Here is a 6000-nt window from a genome sequence, read left to right as displayed (position 1 = left end):
ATTTCTGTTCCCATGTTCTTGTCTCTCATAGTTTTCTTTGGTAATTTTTTTTCCTTTATTGGTTTTAGAGAGAGAAGAAGAGAGAGGGAGAGAGGGATAGAAACATCGATTGGCCGCCTCCTGCATGCCCCCCACTGGAGATCGGGCCCACAACCTGGGCATGTGCCCTGACTAGGAATCAAACCAGCGACCTCTTGGTTCATGGATCGACGCTCAACCACTGAGCCACACGGGCTGGGCATCTCTCATAGTTTAATTTTTTTTTTAAATCTTTATTGTTGAATACAGAATGTATTACAGATGTTCCACATTTTCCCCCCATTGATCCCCTCCTCCCCACTCCCGCCCCCCTCCCGCCTTTTCCCACACTATTGTCTGTATCTACTGGTTATGCATATAAGTTCATTGGTCTATTTCCTCCCACCCCCTCAACCCCTTTCCCTTTGAGGTTTGTCAGTCTAGCAATGAATTTGTACTTCTTAATCCCTTCACCTTTTTCACCCATTCCCCTAACCCCCCTCCCATCTGGCAACCAACAAAATGTTCTCTGTGTCTATGAGAATGTTTCTGTTCTACCTGTTCATTTTGTTTGTAGATTCCATTGTTGATAAATATGTATTCATTGCCATTTTGTTTGTTCAAATATTTTATCTTTTTCTTCAAAAAGACCCTTCATCATTTCATATAATAACGGTTTGGTGGTGATGAACTCCTTTAACTTTTTCTTGTCTGGGAAAGTTTTTATATGGCCATCGATTCTAAATGACAGCTTTGCAGGATAGAGTCATCTTGGTTGTAGGTTCTTCCTTTTCATCACTCTGAATATTTCTTGCCACTCCCTTCTAGCCTGCAAAGTTTCTTTTGAGAAATCAGCTGACAGCCTTATGGGAACTCCCTTGTAGGTAACTAGCTGCCTTTCTCTTGCTGCTTTTAAGATTCTCTCTTTGTCTTGAACCTTTTGCATTTTGATGATGATGTGTCTTGGTGTGGGCCTCTTGGGGTTCATCTTGTTTGGGACTCTCTGTGCTTCCTGGACTTGTATGTCTGCTTCCTTCACCAAGTTAGGAAAGTTTTTACCATTATTGTTTCAAACAGGTTTTTGATTTCTTGTTCTCGCTCTTCTCCTTCTGGCACCCCCAAGATGCGAATGTTGGCACGCTTGAAGTTGTCCCAGAGGCTCCTTATACTATCCTCATTTTTTTGAATTCCTTTTTCTTTTTGCTGTTCTGATTGGGCGTTTTTTGCTTCCTTATATTCCAAATCGATGGTTTGCTTCTTGGATTTACGTACTCTATTATTGAATCGTTGTAAATTATTCTTTATTTCGGTTAAAGCCTCCTTCGTTTCTAACTGTGCATCGATCATTTCTGACAGGTCCTTTTTATGCTCTTGAGGCCCTCACTGAGTTCATTGAGCATCCTTATAAGCAGTATTTTGAACTCAGCATCTGTTAGGTTACTTATCTCCGTTTTGCTTAGTTCTTTTCTTGGGGTTTTGTTCTGTTCTTTCATTTGGGACCTGTTTCTTTGCCTCCTCATTTTGGCTGCCTCCCTGTGTTTGTTTCTGTGTATTACTTAATGAGAGGTATGGGGCTATCTGAGACCAGATGCTGCTCGTTTGAAAGAATTTAGAAAAAACCTGAAGCAGGATCCAAGACAGGCCAATCCTATGGTTAAGCAAGTAGCAACAGCTTGGGTGGGTCTGAAAGTCGGGTGGGGTGGGGCGGGGCCTCAGGGAGTCACCAGGGCGGGGCTACCAGTGTTAGCCAGGTTGCTGGAGTCCCAGATATGGTGACTGTCCGCCGCCCCAGGGAAGGGCTCACCAAAGGAACAAAAGCCTCTGACAGCACGTTTGTCCCAGAGAAAGCCCCCTCTCCAGTGCCAAACAGCTCAGTTCTTCCCTGTATGACTCTGGTGCCCCTCGAGCTGCCTCCCCTCCAAACTTAGAGGGAGAGAGTCTGATAAGTCCGTGCACGGGCCCTTTAAGGAGCTGCCTGGGGCTCCAGCCGCGTCAGCTTCCCTGAGCCTCAGTTCCTGCTGGTTTTTCCAGCCAGAAGTTATGGGGATTCTCTTCCTGGCACTGGAACCCTGAGTGGGGTGCCTGGTGTGGGATGGGACCCCTCAGTCCTCAGGAAGGACCTTCCCAGCCGAGGTGTCCTCCTGATTTTTATCCACCACACGTGGGTGTGGGACCAGCCCGTCTCACCGCTGTCTCACCGCTGCCCCTCCTACCAGTCTCGATGCAGTTTCTTTAATTCCGTAGTTGTAGGACTTCCATTCAGCTTGATTTCAGGTGGTTTTGAATGATGGTTGTTCTGTAGTTTAGTTGTAACTGGATGTGGTTGTGGGAGGACGCGTTTACCTACCTGCCATCTTGACGGGAAGTCCCCGGGCGTCTCTCATAGTTTTCATCTGTCTGTGTGATGCCTTTTCCACCGGGGATGTCAGCATATCGATCACAGTTATTTTATTTTATTTATTTATTTTTATCCTCACCCGAGGACATTTTTCCATATTTTGTTCAGATAGAGTGGGAGGGAGAGAGAGAAACATCGACGTGAAACGGACACATCAAGTGGCTGCCTCCCGCGCGGCCCAACCAGGGCCGGGGACAAACTGCGACCGCAGTACACGCCCTTAGTGGGAACTGAACCCGGGTCTCTCTGGACTGTAGGCCGACGTTCTAACTGCTGAGCCAAACCAGCCAGGAGGATCACAGTTATTTTAAACTTCCTATCTGATGGTTCCAACATCTGGGTCACATCTGGGACTGGTTCTGTTACTTGCCTTGTCTTTGAAGAATGGGTTGATTTTTTTTCTTGCATTTTTTCCTCATACTTTTTTATTGAATGTGAACCGCGTGGGCCAGAGGAGTCTGCGATAAGTTGTGTTATGCCTCTTGCAGGGGTGCTTCCGGCCGTCCTGGTGGTGGGAGACCCCGTGGTGTGGTCCCAGGTGGGTTTGTCCCCGTCCCCCAGGGCAGATGACTCTTCCTGTGCCCCACCCCCAGCACAATGGTTTTCAAGGTTGCCCTGAGGGCTGCCCACCTGCTCTGCTAAGGTTTTGGCTTCCCAGGAGAGAAGGGTTCCAGTGGGCTGGTGCCTTTCTGGTAGAGGGAACTGCTCCCCATCCCCAAGTTTGAAGAGTCGGGGAGACTCTTTCTCATGTTCCTAGTGGAGATGTGGTGAGAACTTGCAGGTGGGTGTTGGCTCCTTGTTTCGGAGGCTCTGGAATTCTGTCCTCTCACACTCACCATCGGTGGCCATCAGCAATTTGCGAAAACGTGTCACCTGAATTCTCACCTGTGCAGGTGCACCTGGTGTCTCCTGCCTGTGCTGTGCCACTTGGACCAGTGCTCTCGGCCCCTTTGGCGGCATCTTTCCGGAGATGTTAGGCTACTTGCTTTGAAGGGACACAAGCAAAGGTGTTATTGTGATTTATCTGTTTCCTTTTGCTTGTTTTTAGGGAGGGCGATGCTCTTTCCAGCATCCCATGTTTTTAAGCGGAGCGAAATTCAAGGTGATCTTAAGTGAAACAAAGGCAGATTTTTTTTTCTTTATCCTCACCTAAGGACATTTTTCCTTTTTATTTTTTTTGCAAATTTATTCCACACCTACATGAAATGCTGGGATATCACTCAGTTTTAGTAATAACATTGTTTTTTTAATTTTTTTTTTTTTATCCTCACCCGAGGACATTTTTCCATTTTTTGTTCAGATAGAGCAGGAGGGAGGGAGAGGAAGAGAGAGAGAGAAACATCAACGTGAAAGGGACACATCGAGTGGCTGCCACCCACACAACCCAACCAGGGCCGGGGACAAACTGCAACCGAGGTACATGCCCTTAGCGGGAACCGAACCCGGGTCTCTCTGGACCGCAGGCCAACGCTCTAACCGCTGAGCCAAACCGGCCAGGGCCAAAGGTACATTTTTTAAGAACTTTATTTAAATTGTTTCACATTTAGTTTGTGCATGCAGAGAATATTGGATTTCCCTTTATATTGGTAGATAAAATTTTCTTTTAGACTTTCACTTTTAAGGAGTTAAAGCCCTGGCCGGTTTGGCGCAGCGGTAAGAGCGTCAACCCGGGACCAGAGAGTCCCTGGTTCGGTTCCGCTAAGGGCGTGTACTTTGGTTGCAGTTTGTCCCCAGCCTGGTTGGCTGTGTGGGTGGCACCCACTCGATGTGTCTCGCTTGCATTGATGTGTCTCTCTCTTCCTCCCTCTCTCCCTCCTGCTGTATCTGAAGATAAATGCAAAAATGTCCTCAGGTGAGGATAAAAAAAAAGTGAGTTAAAGAAAAATGTCCTTAAATAATGCTGAGTCTCAGTGGACATTGGGAAGGCACATGAGTGACTGGTGTTTTGACAACCCTAAGCTCTGCCTGTTTCCCTCGAAAGGTCTCCCCCAGCATAGGGGACACCTGGGTGCATCACGAGGACATGCTTGGTGCTTCTAATCGCCGGTATCCTTGCTCCATCTTATTTTGAAGCAGACAGAAAGGACTGATGGTCTCTGAGAGCGCTCTGGTGGTGTGTGTGTGTGTGTGTGTGTGTGTGTGTGTGTGTCTCCTAGAACACGGCTCCATCTCGATTTTAAAAAAGAAAAATTTTTTTCTTTATTGATTTTAGAGAGAGAAAGAGAGAGTAAAGCATCAGTTGGCTACCTCCTGCATGCTCCCCATTGGGGATCTGGCCCACAACCTGGACATGTGTCCAGGCTAGGAATTGAACTGATGACCTTCTGGTGCAGGGGTCGACGCTCAACCACTGAGCCGCACTGGCCGGACAGCTACATCTTGAATTTGACTTGTTCATGTTAGAACCCTGATCTTCTGTTCCTGTCTCTCCAGCCCCATTCCAGTGTCTTCTCTCAGTACTGACATCACCCTTCCAATGGCTCAGTTTCCAAACGATGGTGGATCTCACCTGGCGGATCAACCTTCAAACAGATGATCTGATTCCTTCTTCCCCCTGGAGGACACCATTCTGATCCGAGGTCCTCACCCCCCATCACCCTGTCTTTTGCTCGATAATCGCCGGAATCCATCAGACTGGCCTCCACACCCTGATTTTGCCTGATTTTTGACAAGCTGCATAATGCAGGGCATGTACCCCCCGTGGCCCTGCCCACTGGGCGTGGGAGCCGAGCCGGGGTCTTCACGATGCTTATAAGGTCCATGTGAACACCTGCCTTCCCCCCTACATCTCTCCCTCATGCCATCTTATTTTATTTTATTTTTTTATCATACTCTCCATCTGTCATGGGACATACTATTTTTTACTCATTTTCTGTCTCCTCTCCTGGACTGTGAGCCAGCGTCAGAAATCAAGTGTCAGAAGGTGTGCGTACGTTCAGGTGTGTGTAAGGCAGGCCCACACTCCCATCAGAGGCTCCAGGATGACCCTCCTGCCCTGTCCAAGCTGTGGGCTCCAGGTGTCCTGAGCGGTGTCTGCTTCACGCCAGTCTCTGTCTTCATCTTCACACAGCCTGTTCTTCCCTGTGTCATCTTTTCTGTCTCTTACAACACTTGTCATTCGATTTAGGGCCCACTCGGGCGATCTCAAGATCCTTACCTAACTGCACCTGCAAAGACCCTGTCTGCAGATGAAGTTGCGTCACAGATCTGGGCTAAGATGGGGACACGTCTTCCCAGGAGCCACCGCAACCCCACAGTGGGTGAAGCTGCTGCACCTCAGCGTGAGTCAAGGCTGCACAGTCAACGGTAGCAGTAGGTGCTGCACTTAGTGAGAAAAAGGACAGCCCTGGCCGGTTTGGCTCAGCGGTTGGAGCGTCGGCCTGCGGTCCGGAGAGACCCGGGTTCGGTTCCCGCTAAGGGCATGTACCTCGGTTGCAGTTTGTCCCCGGCCCTGGTTGGTCGTGTGGGTGGCAGCCACTCGATGTGTCCCTTTCACATCGATGTTTCTCTCTCTCTCTCTTCCTCTCTCTCCCTCCCGCTCTATCTGTACAAAAAATGGAAAAATGTCCTCGGGTGAGGATAAA

The sequence above is a fragment of the Molossus molossus genome, unplaced genomic scaffold, assembly GCF_014108415.1.
Source record: "Molossus molossus isolate mMolMol1 unplaced genomic scaffold, mMolMol1.p scaffold_m16_p_21, whole genome shotgun sequence".
Lineage (NCBI taxonomy): Eukaryota > Metazoa > Chordata > Mammalia > Chiroptera > Molossidae > Molossus > Molossus molossus.
Note: the sequence above shows the minus strand (reverse complement) of the source record.